At 35.3% G+C, this 16,105-nt stretch overlaps 1 long non-coding RNA gene across 1 annotated transcript; it reads right to left on the reverse strand.

The window, feature by feature from the left end:
* Nucleotides 1-4,077: 4,077 nt before the first annotated feature.
* LOC115496168 (uncharacterized) lies at nt 4,078-14,774 on the reverse strand. Its single transcript, XR_003961568.4, has 2 exons — nt 14,664-14,774; nt 4,078-12,983 (listed from the first exon to the last, which is right to left on the reverse strand). It is a non-coding gene; the product is annotated as an uncharacterized lncRNA (long non-coding RNA).
* Nucleotides 14,775-16,105: the final 1,331 nt, after the last annotated feature.

Below are 16,105 nucleotides of genomic sequence, written 5' to 3' on the forward strand. Positions count from 1 at the left end.
TTTCCCTTTGTGGTCATCAAATAGTTAAAGCAAAACCTATGAAAGCATATTGTGAGCGTAAGAAGTGCATCACTGGTGAGTTCCAAGCTCTGGCTAATGGTTTAATTGGCTGAAAATAAGAAAAGCAACTAAAAATTGCAGTAAATGAGGAATTTTACGACAGGTATGATGTTTAGCTAATCCTTTGTTCTTCATCCAATAACATTTATAGTCCCAGATAGTCATGAATATCTGACTTTTGGTGCTGGCATTGAGTGTTTAGAGAGCCAGAGAAGATTGTTTGAACTTATATGAGGCCTTTCGAGTTGTATTCTTACAAGGACACCAGCAATATAAAAAAATCTCATAAAAGAAAACATTTCTAGTAGACTAATGCAGCCTAAAACACCAAAAATCTTCACAAATTTTCCCACAGTAATCTGAGGAGCTGCAGATTAATTTTCACTTTTTAATTTTTTTAACATTGTTAGTTAGTATTTTTGGGGTTTTTTTGGCTTATCTGTACTTTTCTCTTCTTGTTTCTCTCATGAGAACTTTTGTCTGTGGATCTCTGGTTTTCATTGGAGGCCGTTGATGTGCTGTGGTGAATAACCTGCTTCTCTGCCGAGGGTTTCTGCTGCTCTGTGAATGGCTTGAACCTCGGCTCTTATACTTCTGTGAATTTTTTAAAGCCAATATGAGTTGTCCTATAAACATTCCTTGACTTCTTGTTAGCTCTTGGTTTCATCCATTTACACATACATGGAAAAGAAAACAACTCCATGTAAAAGCATAGAAGGTGTCTCACTGCTTGACAGAGCAAAGTGGTGCTGCTCAACAAATGAAGAAGCAAATGTTTTATCTAATGGAAACATGACAGTGAATTCTTCCAGCAGAAAAAGTATAGTTTTTAAGGGATTCTTTTTAGACATTGGACTTTAGAATTGGTACTGTCTAAAATTTCCAAACTTGTGAGAAGGTCCATAGGACTTATAAAATCCTCAGGCTGTCAAAATGGTCTCTTCCCCACAATTTTTCCAAACATGAAAGCTACTTTGGCAGACTAAAGTCTTTAAACATGTGCTTAGCTTAAATATGTTAGCAGGTCATTTAAAGCAGGATGTTTCATACACGGTGAAAGACTGGGGTTCTAGACTGTAGATTACTCTGCTTCTGCCTTTTTCAGGTCTAAAAATAAATCTAATACATGCTGTATCATTTAGTACCATAAAAAAAAAAAGGAGGGAATTCCTAAGTAAAAGTAAAGGAAGGTGCCTTACATATAGCCTTTGACTAAAACTGCTGACGTTTTGGATTGATAACTCCTTAAATTAATGATACATTTAAATAAATACCTAAATTGCAATGGAATTTCACGTTATATCCACATTAGTAATACCAAATGAATTAGTCATGATTAATGTTATAAAAAATATCAAATGAATTAGTAATGATTGGCCCCTTATTGCAAAATGGGCAACAATTTATAATAAGTGGCAAATCATTCTTACTTCCTTTGGTATTTCTTGCAATAATTTTAATCATGATGAATTCTTTTGGTATTCAGGCATATATAATGCAAGATTCTATAGGAAGGCCATTGCAATTTAGCATAATTTTAATAAAAGCATTAATTTGTAAGCCTGCCAGTATATTTAGGGTGATATCCAGGCTGAATTTAGGCACTTTGAGGCTTTTTCATCTGGCACAATGTATCTGTCATGGGATGTCCCTCAGAGTAGTGGATACTGGTGCAGAAGTGGGTAGGTGAGTAAGTCTTGTGAGTGACTGAACCAGTTCATGATAAATTGCTTCTACTAAATCAAGCTTCTCATTAAAAATCATCTTGTTAACGGTACCTTTAAAGGTATTAGTTTTAAAAATATATTTATAAATTAATACTGATAATTTATTTCAGTCTTAGGTCATATCTAATATATGTTGGCAGTCTTGCAATGTCAATTCTCATGTTAGGGAACTCTGTTTCCTGGGATGCCTTATCTTCCCATAGAAAATCTCACTGCTATGAATTGATTTTTTGAAAATGTTTGGTCTATGATCTTGATCCTGTGGTGAGTAGGTACATCACAAGGCCAGCAAAACAATGCTTGAGTGGACTTAAAGGAGAGAAAGACTTGTTAAACCTAAAGAATGTTTTTTTTTTGGTAACAGAAGGGAAAAGAAGAAAGTGTGAGGCAAACTAGAGGTGACTGTACGCTAGACGTGCCCTAAGTTTGCATGTATGTACAAATGAATCCCCAAATATTACACTCTAGAGGAATTTTTCTAGTAGAGATGTTTGTGGGGCTTTTAAAAAATACAGATGAAGCAAGGAAACTATCAGATCAACATTTGCATGGAGCTGTCATGTAGGAAAAGTGAAGAATGTTTTCTTAGTGGTTAGTTTGGTTTGTTTTGAGGCTGTGGACACCCAACATGGGCAATGCCTGGAGCTGGGAGCCTTTCCCTGGTCTACAAGCAGGTGGTAAAAGGATCCAGCCTAACAAATAGCAGAGCATGGATTTCCCTTCACATGCCACAAAAATAATCAGTTAAGCATTTGGGGTTTTTAAGTTGTTTTTTTTTGCTTGCATTGCACTTCTTTTATTATTTTATTTATTTGTTTAAAAATGGCATTAAGTACTTTCAAATACACATTCTTCCTGAGTTTATAAGAAAAAGGTTTGCTGTCAGATAGTCACCCTCTAAGTACAGCTGAACTTTGTCTCCGTAGTGATACATCCCAAATGATATATTAGAGACAATACCTCTTCTATCATGGGGAACGTTGTCTGTATTGCTGTATCTTCTGAGTTTGGACTTATTTGATTAATTAACCCTGTTCCCATCTGTGGTGGGTTGACCTTGGCTGGATGCCAGGTGCCCACCATTCACCAGGTGCAACCAAGCTGCTCCATCACTTCCGTGCCCAGCTGAACAGGGAAGGGAAAATGAGATGGAATGTAGTCAGAGGTTGTGATAAGACAATTTACTAAGAGAAAAGTGAATGTTTGCATGCACGCAAGCAAAGAGAAAAGAAATAGGTTTATTGTTTACTTCCCATTGGCAGGCAATGGCAGCCACTTCCTGGGAGAAAGAGTTTCAGCAGGCATAGCAGCTGCTCTGGAAAGCAAACATTGTAAATAACAATGACCCCCTCTTCCTTCTTCTTTCCTTAGCTTTTATATCTGAGCTGACATCATATAGTATGCCCCTTTGGTTAATTTGGGTCTGCTGGCTGAGTTGTGCATCCAGTATCTTGCCCACTCCTAGTCCCTTGATGGAGAGGATATTAGAGAGACAGTGCTGATCCTGTGAGAAGAAGCCTAAACACTGATGTGTTACCAACACCTTTCCAGCAACCAGTGCAGAGCACAGCACTGTAAGGGGTGCTGTGGTAAAAATTAAATCCAGCTCACTCCTATACACCTTTATAGTTTCTATCTTTCTCAAAAGCATCTTAAAATTAATATCTTGAGCAGCTCTGCAACTTCTTGGTGCTGGACTGCTTTTCTTCTGTTTTATCTTTGTGTAGACTGAAAATTGCATTAAGATCAACATTCTTAGTGGACAGCTTTTAAATATCCTAAATGTCTCAGAAGGCTATATTGCTAGCTTTGGTTTCCATCCATTTAATTTGGTCAGTTGGATGAAACCACAGATATCTTCAGTCCTTATTTGATTACACAAGAGCCCCATCCAAATATCTGGGGTTCTTTTCTAGATGTAGGAAAGGAATGCATTGGGAGACAAAAGCTGAACTGAAAGTGAATCCCTCAAATTTCACAGTGGATGAGAGGAAGCCTTTTGAGATTTTCTTAACCAGTAAACCTATAATTTCCTTAGAGGAATTTTGATGTCTGCTTTTCCCAAGGGATAAATTGCCTACAAACTCTGTCATAACATCTTTGAGTTGAAGGCTTAATGGGTTTTGCAGGTAAGTCAATAGTTTGTTCTTAAAATTCTTAAGTAGCAAAAGGAAGGGGAGGGAAGGAAGAGGGAATGAAGTGGATGCAAGGCAAGGCAAGGGGAATAAAGACAAGGGACCACCAATGCAAACTATTACTTTTTTTTTTTTTTTTGACATTGATACTGTAATCCGGTTTGCATTCATTGTGGGAATTCTTATTACTGGGATTCAATAAGTGACCCTACAGAAAATTCTATTTTCCTTCCCAAAAATATATGTTAAACTATGAAAGATATGCATGACATCATGATACTACTAAATTCAGTCATTATATATAGATTTCCTAGCAAGTGTATAAAAAATAGACATAAATGCTCCCAAATTCTATGCTACATATATGAAAGTAAAAGAAATCCAAATATTCCTTTATTGTTTAAGCTTTTGTATTTTCATTCACAAGGCAAAAATCAGAGGTAAGTACAGATCAACAGCCAAATGTGTGACTTTTTATCCACATTTTATGCATACAACAGCAATCACTTAACGTGAATAAAAATTACATTAGTTCTTATACAAATTACAATCCTTAAAGACAGACTATTATTAAACAGATACCTAAATACGAATGTGTGCACCTGAAAGCTTAAAAGGCCACTGGAAGCTATCAGCATGGAAAGCATCACCTACAAACAGACTCTGTTTAAAACAGGGCTGCATTTAATGCTTTTAATGTATTTAATTTTGCAATTTAGCTGTTTTACTTGTTTTCTAGCAGTTGTATGTAGCTTTTTTTCTTTAATTGACTATTTCCATATTATATATATAGACCATAACTAAATACTCATACGTATTTACTTACGTTGATCTAGTCTAGCAGGAAAAAGTCAATCAAACCAATTATTTGATATCTGAAATAAGCAATTTCTGCTAAAAAAATCTAGAAGATTATGAGATACAGACAAACATATTAGTTTGTCTGGCAAATTTAAACCAGGTTAAACCCTTTTATTCTTATAACCAAGGTATTTCCACCTTCTCCTGACACTGATGAAGTTTAACCATCTGCCAAAATGGTATGTGCTTGTCTGGTTCATATTGGAATAAGAGAGAGGTATTTGTATAAAATGCACTTAACCCATTTCAGACTTTTACTTTAAGATTAAAGAAATTAATCAGGCTACTACATAATCATTTTAAGGAACATTTCTTTGCTTTCTTTGTCAAAATACAATAGGTAGATAAAGCATAAACCCCACTAATTGTATGATCATGTTCTTCCTTAATAGATATCATGGCTCTTTTTAAGAATTTTTGAAAGGTTAAATTTTTTTAATAGATAAGAACCAAATATTTCTCACACCAAGAAGACTAGTTACTTGATAATATTTAAATTAAGATTGCATCTGTTTCTTTAAAATATAGGCCAAGAATTTTCAAACTTTCTTCAATTCACCACATAGTCCAATATGTTTTAAAATATAGATGTTTTGTCTGCAGTGGTGTAGTACTTATTTTTATATACTTTTCTGCCTAGATTGTTATGTTTAATATGAAAAGGGTTTTGTTTTTTGTTTGCTTTTATTTTTTAAGTTGAACATTACAGAAAATTTCTTTCTTCCACCCTAACTTTTTAGAAACCAGCTGAAGGCTAAAAACTGAGGATTTGTTCCTCTGCATAACTTAAGCAAAAATGTGTCCTGCTTCAATGGAACATAGGTGATCTGAAGGGGCTGCAGAATAATTTAGCATGCAGATTTTAGAAAGGAAATTCTTAAAGGGAATATACCCAGAAACTCTGAAAATGTTAATAAAAGGTTCTTCACTCCAAACCACTGGTGACATTTGAGGGCAAAACCTTTTGCGTTTTGATCTGCCAAGGTCAGGAAATACAGACTCACTTCCATATATTTCTCCCATATCTGGAAGGAGAGTTTAAGAAATTAAAATGCTCTTGTAGATATATCCTTTTCTATTCAATATTATTGCAATTCTTATGACAAAAAAGAATCGTTACTAATAATTAACTTTGTCTGGATCTGTGAAACCAACTTGTAATATCTCCCTATTATTCTGTAGTCTGAAAAACCTTTTCATCTGTATGCTTTTATATTTATTGTCCAACGGTGATTGGGGTCATCTATTAATGGAAGTATCTCTATTACTTTGACAAAAAGGTGATAACCTTGCCTTGTTCTGGCCCAGGTATTTATTAATGACTCCCAGATACCATTTTCCAGTACTATGCACCGCAGTATTTTAATATGATGGTACAAATTGGATAATACAAATGTCCTCAAACCCTTCTTACAAGTCCCAGTGATAGTGATGACAATGCCCACAATGCTCTGTTAGATTGCTTTTGATGGACCGCTCCAGCCAGTGTGCTTCATCTGGAGGCACTTTTGCAGGTGTTTCATGGTCTCTGGACTCCTTCAGTCAAGATGTTTTTCTTCCTGAGGGGAATGCATTGTCACACAGCCCCCTAAAGCTTTCTGATACCTGTGCTGCACAGGATTTTTCAGCAGGAGATTCATTCCTGACTTCATAGATCCTTATGGGAGTGACCTAGGTTGGCATAGCCTGGTGGCATCCAGAATATCTGTTCCAAATGTAGGCAATATCATCTACAGCAGCCCTGGTTCAAGGAAGGTTATATGAGAAATTAGGAGCTTCAGATGCTTCAATTAAAGGCCTAAAAAGTTGTCACCAAGTGGGCAGTGGTCCTTTGCACAGTGCTGGTTATCTAGCTTGCCTAAAGGACTTTGAGTGCTCCCCATCTCCATTGGTGCCAGCACCAGCTGTTTTTCCCATTGCCTTATGCATCAAATTCAAGGCCTTATTATTTTGCCCTTTGTTTAAATTTTTGAAGTTCTCTTGTCAACTACCACTAGCTCCTAGAAGCTTCAGGTCATTCATCAGTTACCCAAAGGTGTTTACTTCATGTCTTGTTTGAACAGTTCACCCACGTAAAGTACCAGCAAAATCTGCATTACTAATATAAGATTTTTTTAAGCATTAATGAAGAGCAATCAAACTAGTAAAAAAGTGATAGGAAAATATTATGAGAAAAGGTGCAAGACCTGGGGAAGCTGGTAAGCCTAGTTTCAGAGGTCGTAAGTGTAGCTGCTAAGACATTACATACATTCTTCCAAAGATGCCACTCAGTTACAGAGCTTAAGATTCATGCATATCTTCCCTAGTTATGTGTTAAAATCATGCTTTGCTGCACTCTTCTCCAATTTGAAAGAACAAATTTTCTGAATGCTTGTTTTGATAGGGACCTTGAATCTGTTAAAAATGTTGATGCTGCTTTTCTCGCTGAGATTTTTTCCTTTAAAATATTTGGTGTTAGCTTAAAAATACAGTTGTGAGGAGTTAGCTTTCACTAGATGGAAGGAAGCTGTACCTCCACTTAGCTAGTACTTTCTTTTCAATCATACTCCATATACATTTTTTTAAAAAGACAGACTGGCACTTTGGAGATAGATCTCTATCATTGAAGTCAGCCTTTTTGCCTTAAAAAGCACCATCATGATATAAAAACTTGACCATAATGGGTATAAATATTAAAAGCAAAAAAGCAAAATGAAAGATGAATTAGATCTGAAGATTCAAACAGTACTAATGCTGTTTCTTTCTCTTTGTCTATGTGAAGGTTTCTTGGGGTAGGAATCACTTGCACATCCTTACTGATATTGCATGAAATTACTGAGGCTTTTTTGAAAATTAAAAAAAAATTAAAATATTCCTTCAAGACGATTGTGTTTTTTCAATTATTTTTTGTTGTGATAGTATCAGGGAAAATCCACAATATATGCTTCCTTTTGAAAATCAGACAATCCCGTTTCTCCTTATTTTTTATTGATTGAATCATTGAAAGCCATTGATTGAATCAAAGAAAATTTAAATATACTACAGAATATGTTGATGAGAATCTTATTGCCCACAATGCATTAAGAAGTTAATGGTTTCTTACAAATAAAGGATCATAATAGGGCAATTAGTCTTAATAATAAAGACTGAAATATTTTGTAATGCTTCCTTATATACTTTACCTATATCCCTGCTTGAGATGTTACTCAGATTCACATAAAGACGTTTAATCTTAAAGGCTTGTAAAAAGTTTGAAATGTCTTGCTTCTCATAGCACTTATTAAAAATGAAAGCAGTGAATTTATGTCCTTGTGGGATGATATCAATCAATAGGAGATAGCTCTCAGAATTCATCATTACAGAATGTACTACAATAGTACAAGATAAAATACAATGAAATAACTGTTATTTTATTGATACATAATCTAAAGATTTTTATAGCAGGATTCCACTCGTTTCAGACACCAAAATATATTGTCTAAATGTATTTTTCACATTGGTTCTAGATGTCTAAGCCACAATTTCAGTCACTGGAAATATGTAGTTTGACTTAGCTATCCACACATAAGCATACACTAACATCATGTTTTCCTTGCACAGCCTGTCTGTGAGTAAAAATAGAAATTTGACAAATAGTTCTAAAATTATGTGCAACTGGCATGTCTTTGATGTCAGGTCAATTTTAAGAATATGTGTTGTTTTTCATTTGGATATTTTAAAAATTTGTTTCTATATTAACAGAAAAGCCTCAGTATGAAGAAAAGATGTTTCTTTCCTGAATATTTTGTCTACCTTAAGGTAAATGCAAAATTTTAAACTATATTTCTTATTCATCTGATATGCTTATAGTGCAGAAATGACAGAGAGCACACATAAAAGCACAAATAGAGTTCTATACTGAAAGAGGTAGTCACCGAATCCCTCTTGGCAAAATTTTGAGAGTTAAAACATTTAGATAATTTTAAACAGCTGTGAACTAGGCAGAAGCAATGATGTCACATCTGTCCCTGTTCTATGACAAAAATACTGTCTTTTGACAGCCCATTGGCGTCAGTGGAGATGATCAGAATCACATGAGCTCTAGTGCAAAAAACAACCTCAAGACATTTATTTTCTGTCCCAATGGTATACTTTCATATGAACTCTGTCTCCCTTATATTTATTCATCTCTTTGGGCCACTGAAATTGAATATTGAATACCCAAGTCATGTCTCTTTGTGCACCAGGAAGGTCAGACAACTTGATTACACCAGCTATAATCAAAGAGTATTCATTTTTTTCATGTCTGCTCACTATTTCTGCAAGAACTGAACTTTGCCAGAAACAGCAAGATGGATGAACAAATCTTTGGAAAAGTAGTCCAGCACTGAGTATATGCAGCATTTTAGGAAACAATATTCTCTACTACTTAAAAAAAAAAACAAACAAAAAAACCAAAATAACCCCAAAAAGATCAAAGTCTGCATGGATATGTTTATTAACTATAAAATAAATGAATTTTTACCCTATGCAGAAATAAAGTGAGAAAGCAAGTGCAGAGGCAGGTCATCATGTGTGAAAAAAAGTTAAAGCTCATACCAAGCAAAGCTGAGCTTTCTTGTCAGTTTTCATTCAGCTGCACTCATCTATAAAAGAGCTATTAAAAACATCCATTAGCTGTTAATTTAGAATAGTTCATACAGTGATCCCTAAACCTTCATTGATATCTTTCCAACAACCTCCTAATCTCTGAAAATTCTTGGCAAGAGCTTCACTGAATCAGCCAATCATCAATCCTGGCTTCCATTATTTGAGTTAACACAGATGCACGACCTGAAAACACTTAGAAGAAATACAGATCTTCCTTTTTCTTGAAAGGCATACTTACAAGCAGAATTTGATTTCATGAATGGAATTGCTTCTCTTATCTACAGCATCTCAAATTAATGTCACAAAACCAGTACATAATGGTAGTAAAGCCAGAAACTATCTATGTGCAGTTTAGGAAAATAAAGCCAGGAACTATTGTAAAAACACTGCTAAAATGTAAAATTTGCCTCTACTCTAGATATTGCTACTCACAAAAGCAAGCAAAAAACCAAACAAAAACTAAAAGCAAAGCAAAAAAACCTCTCTGATGAACTAAGTAAGATTTTGATGTATTGTGATATTTTTCTTTTGTCATTTTCTGGACAGACAATTATATTTCCACGGATTCAACTGGGATTACAGACACTATGTCACCTATTGACGGTGTAATAATGTTTTAAATATTTTTTTGGGTCTACTTAAATTAGGCACAAACCCTGACTTTGTTTAATCTGGGCCATATCTTTTATGTTAGTATCTAATAATACGTGAGCATTGCAATTCCTGCATCAATCTGACCATTTATTAGTTTAATGTTTCCTTAGACCCTAATAGCTATTTCTTATTTCAAAGGACATGTTTTTCTTCATCAATTCTAGTTACCTCCTAGGATAATTTTCTAGTTGCCTCAAAAGCCCATCTTCCCTCACATGAGATAATGTTTTTTTTGATGCAACTTTCCTATGGGTATTTCAAGTACTAAAGTGGTTGTCTTTGTGACCAGTACTTCTGCCTTTTGCTTCAGCAAGCAGCCCCCAATACGCTGTCAATTTGATTTGTTTGGAAGGATCTTAGAACGTCTGAATACAGAAAAGTATGTAAAAAGTAAATGTCTCTTGCTAATTCAAAATATTATTCTTGGAAGAAAGGAAAATATTTAGAATTGCATTTAAAAAGATGTGGAAAACCATGAATGCAAGGCCAGAATTCCAATGGACAGATGAGGAATCTTTCTAGGAGATTCAACCATGACTTAGATTTTAATATGAAAGTTAAAAGAGGCTTTTTTGCTTTGAAAAAAATTATGTACATACATGTGCAAGTTCATCTTTCACATTATAATGTAGAAACACCATATCTTGAAGCTGAGAGGCTTTTTTTTAAAAAAAAAAAAACAACTTTGAATGCTTTTTTAAGTTCAGCCACTTTGGAAAGACAGAGGCACAAATTATTTATATTTTGAAATAATTTTGGACTTCAATCAGCATGGACTTTTTTCATTTGGACTTTGCATCACAAACTAAGCACAGTTGTTGGTGTCCTCCAAGCTAAATTTACAGAGCCAAGTACAAGAAATTCATGCAGAGCTATAAATATTAATCTGAATTACACACCAAGGATGTCCACTAACACAGATTCAACAAAGTAATGTGAATTTATTTCTTGTTTTTGTAGTCAAATGTACTAATGTAATTACTTATGTTCTAAGCAAGAAGATATGCAATAATTTTAAATAATCCACATATTATCTCCCTACTTTTCACTACCATGTGGGCATTAAAAAGTGTTACAGATAAAGTGGATTTTTTTTGGTCTTTCAAAATGTACCTTTTTTTCTCTTTCTTTTAGAATAGTAGTTTTAAACATAAAGAACAGACACACACCATTGAGGTTCAAACACACATGAATATGTTGGAGCTGTGTTCAGGGCATCCTTTTTATGGCATTCATCATATTCCCCAGCCTTAAAATTAAAATATGTTTCAGAGGTAGCTGCAGATTAATTTACTAAGCAGCCATTAAAGTATGACATGATTCCCTGTTTCTATTTACAAATGCTCTTGCTCTGGCTAGGTAAAGAATCTTATTTTTCTTAAATCCTATGGATATAGGGTACCAAGTTAGTTGACTTTCCCTAGAAATCTGCCCACAGAAGATGTTGCAAAAAAGCTCATTCTTAGACACAGGTCTAGAGGAGAAGCCATACCAGGAGCAGCTGAGGTCACTTGGTCTTTTCAGCCTGGAGGCGACTTCATTGTGGTTTACAGATTCCTCATGAGGGTCAGGGCAGGGGCAGGCACTGATCTCTTCTCTGTGGTGGCCAGTGACAGGACCCAAGGGAAACTGTGGCAGGGGAGACTTAGGTTAAGCATTAAGAAAAGTTCTTCACCCAGAGAGTGGCTGGATACTGGAACAGGCTCACCAGGAATTGGTCACAGCACCAAGCCCAACTGAGTTCAAGAATCATTTGGATAGAGCTCTCACAGCATGTCATCCTTAGGATTGCCCTGTGCAGGGTCAGGAGTTAAACTCGATGATCATTTTGGGTTCCTTCCATCTCAGGATATTTCATGGTTCTATGATTCTTATTACATGCTTTTAAGATAAATTGCAAGGCTTAAATTCATGAAGTCAAATAAAAATGGAAGTAGTAATAGTTGAATGAAACAAAAACCTCACCAGTGAACATTTCAATGACACTGAATAGTGGCTATTAAGCAGCACCTGAATATTGTCTGAGATGAAAGAAGGAATTAAAAAAAAAAAAAAAAAGAAAGAAAAAGTCTTTGGAATACAACTGGTGCAATCCAAGAGAATTTGGTATTTTTTGTATGCACATTATGTATTTGGATTTTCTTCTTACTCTTTCTTCATAACTTATCTTGCATTTCATACATCCAAATGTGGGTGCATTAGGAAACTAAAAATGATACTGGACATCTTCAAAATATCATTAAATCTATGGCCCTTAATATCAGATAAAAAATAATATGGAAATTACAAGATAGGTGCGAGACATAATTGTTTGAAATCCAAATTTATTACTAACACATATTTTATGCTCAGTTGTGTGCCTGATTTTTGGGTGCAGTTATTGTGACACTGGAGATAACACCTTGTTCATGAAATCATATTTTGTTTTTATTACTTAGTAAGATTTGGAAATACCTCATGATCTCCCATGAGATATGAAATCATGGCAAATTTATATAAATTTGACAGTGTCACACTTATTTTTTGTTACATTCTAATTGTGTCTAATTGAAAAAATCAAATTCAATGTGCATTTTTATATCTCATGTATAAAAATGCATAAATACATCTATGTGAACTAATCAAGATTTTTATTTAAAGCTGACACAATAATAGAGAAACGCAATAATAGACAATGTCTTATTATTTAATTCCTTAACTGGAATGGAGAAAGTTCTAACTTAGGAAAGCAGACTGTTTGTTTTCTTGTCTCTCATTTTCCCTTCACAGTATGTTATGCCCGGTGAAAACCATTTTCTACATAAATCTGTTTTCTCCAGGATATATGGTACTCAGAGGATATTAAATCTCTTGGGTCTCAGCTTCAGATGGCACAATCCTGGTGAAATCAAAAGAACCATGGCAAATTAAGTCTGTAAAGGATCTGGCTCAATTGTACCTGAAGATAGAAGGGAAGAAGTGTTTTAAAACATTTCATTTAAAACATTACACAGCCATTCACAGGTATATACAAGAATTACAAAACATTTGCTCCTGGTCTTATTAAAATAGCATTAAACACTTAATGCTGCAGACATCTTTCTGACGGATCACCTCTCCAGGCCTTGACAGCTCCCACGTGCCCAGTGAAACTCCTTGATGAAAATGAAATATTGGCTATAGAGACACCGTCGTTCACGTGCTGCAGTTATCAGTGTGACATAACAGCATGGATTGACAGATGCTAAGGAATTTAACTCCTAATGATTCCTTTGTCAGTATCAGTGCTTACTTAACTTTTATATCTGGTTTCTAAGCCATACAATATTATCCCCTTCTACCTTTTCCTGCTTCTTTTTTTCTTTCATTTTCTCATCCAAATTGCCAGTTACCCCATAACTGCCACAACCTATTAATTGACATTAACCTCAGGTGATCCCTGATGTTTGTCATCCTAAAAATGTTCAGATCATAATTGCCCTAAGTTTAATAAGGGATGCCAAGGTGGAGAGAGGCAAGTAGAGGCTACATTAATTTTCTTGGCATGATAGAGGTAAAAAACACTTTATCTTCAATTGAAGGCATGACCTGAATCTCTACAGAGCATTACATTATTTTATGACCTACTGTTAAAGCCAATACCAGGTTGTTCAGCATCCACTCATATCCCCCTCTAACATGTGATAAAGTGGTAGAAAAATTAATAATAAAAACCAATATGAACAGTACTTGAGATGAACACAAACAATAAAGAAGATAAAATAGAGAGACAGACAATTGTACAGGAGAAAATAAATTTATTTATTAGAGGAAAAAAAGGAGAATTATGTTCTTTAGCTCAGCTGAGGGAAGTATTTAAGCATACACAAAAATTCGTCTATATTAACAGGCACTATGACTTCAATGGAGCCTCAGCTTGGGTTTCACTCCAGCACCATCCTGAACAGAAAGAAGCTTTACATTGTCAGGTTCTTCACAAAGCACAGATGTTCATAAGCCAAACGCTTTCTGGGCTGACCTCTGCCTCCAGAACAAAGTTGCTCTGGTCTCTGCATATGTGTGTTTCACTGCAGCAGGCAGCGAGTGAGACCTGGGGCATGCTTCAGTACTGGAGACAAGAGGTCCCAGATGATGAAGGAAGGACTAAAGCATCTGTATTACCAGAGTTTATGTGAAACCAGAGAGAAAGAATATCTTTACATTAGGAACCTGCTGACAACATGGAGAGGACTGTTGTGTCCTTTTACACAGCAGTTTAGGGCCATAAATTGCTAAAGGGGGGCACTACTGAAAGTGAAGCATTGTTCAGAAAAGAATCCCATGGAATTACATGCCTATCTTAAAAAAGACAAAGTTCAGCCAGTCTGAAAAAAAAAAAGACAACAACAACAAAGATGCAAAAACAAAAATGAAAACACACACAAAAAACCCCCAAACCAAAATAAAACAAAAAAAACCCCCTAACAACAACAACAAAAAAAAAACCCAGGAAAAGCAGAGGCAGAAAGGACAGCAGTATTAAACTCAAATGAGTTATGTTTGACAAAAAGGAGAGACCAGCAATCAGAAGTAATCATCAACATTATCCCATTCACTGTTTACAAGGTTGAACTCATGAAGAAGGCTTGAATCTCCAAACCTGAAAAGATGCTAGGAACTGGTTTGCATTGCCAAGGAGCTCAGCCTGCAGTGTGTTAGGTTGTGGAAGAAGTGGGTGCTATTCTTATTCTTCAGAGTTGGAAGGGAACCTGGTGGGAAGAAAGGGACAGTGAAGAAAAATAACACTTAGGAAATCCACAGCGTAAAATCAGCTGGGATTTTCTCTTTCTGATGAATATCACAAAGGAAACCATCAGTTTTCTCCAAAGATGCTGTGAGTATGTCCAGAAGTACGTGGTTTCATGTTCCCATAGTGGAACTCTTGAGGGACACCCATACCACTTGCACTGGCCATGGCTGGTAATCAGAGAGCTTAGGACTACCCAATTGTGCTGAGGGTCAGGAAGACAGTGCTCTTGAGCAAAAAAAAGACACCTAGGAAAATACTGAAGCACCAGCTTAATACTTGTGGTAATGACTGGGCAGCAAAAGGGGCTAATTCTTGCAAGCAACTAAAATGTTGTAACTAAAAAGATATCAGCAAGAGAGGAATACAGCTTTCAGGGATCAATGGACTCCAAACTCTGCAACTGCAAAGAAATAAGGTTTATATGGCAAAGTGGAATTGCAAATGCATTACCTTGTACAATTTATTTGTTAGTAAATGGGTGCTGGAAAGAGAAACACAGTTTAACTCAGTTCACAATAATTTTTCCTCCGTATCTCTGACTTAGTAAAAGCTATGGTTTTGTTAGGAATGTAAAGCTCCTCAAAAGCTTTTATTATCAGTGGTATACTAAGCTTTAAATGTCTCTAAAAATGTTGAAAGAATAGAACAAAATGAAGACTAAAATTGGGTTTTCATTTTGCTTGTTCTGCATCAGCTTTTAATTTATGATTGGACTATAGAAGATATGTAGTTTTGCAAACTTCTATTCTTAAGCTTATTTAATGTAAGAATTTAAGTGAGTAGTTCTCTTGCATCCTCCTGTTGTTCCTCCAAGGACCATCATTTTATTTCATGAAAAGAAGTTGCACAGATTGCCCTCCAGATTGTTAAAGCAGGAATTTTAGTCTCTAATAGTTACATGACTTCTCTTATATTCTTCACAATAAAGAGATATGTTATTTTAAAAATACCCATTGCAGCTTTCAAAATTATTTTCAGGAGCTCTGTGAAAGTACTGAAGTTAATTTAATAACTCAGTTTCGATTAATTAATCAGGCCTGAAAAACCAGTGTTGTTACATACCAGACAGCAGCAGATAACTATCCTAGCAGTCTCTGCTGTCTGTGGTTGCATAGAATGAAGATGCAATTACTAATGAGCCTGACTCCAGGAGAATAGATATTCACCTAAGCTGGGAGGATAGTCACAACTTCAGTGATTTAAATATATGTACTGTAATGTCATAAGGACATTTGAGTAGGAAGATTGCTTCTATTGGGATCACAGATATTTTTCTTGGAAGAGTATTTTCA

The sequence above is a fragment of the Taeniopygia guttata genome, chromosome 1 (genome assembly GCF_048771995.1).
Source record: "Taeniopygia guttata chromosome 1, bTaeGut7.mat, whole genome shotgun sequence".
Taxonomy (NCBI): Eukaryota; Metazoa; Chordata; class Aves; order Passeriformes; family Estrildidae; genus Taeniopygia; species Taeniopygia guttata.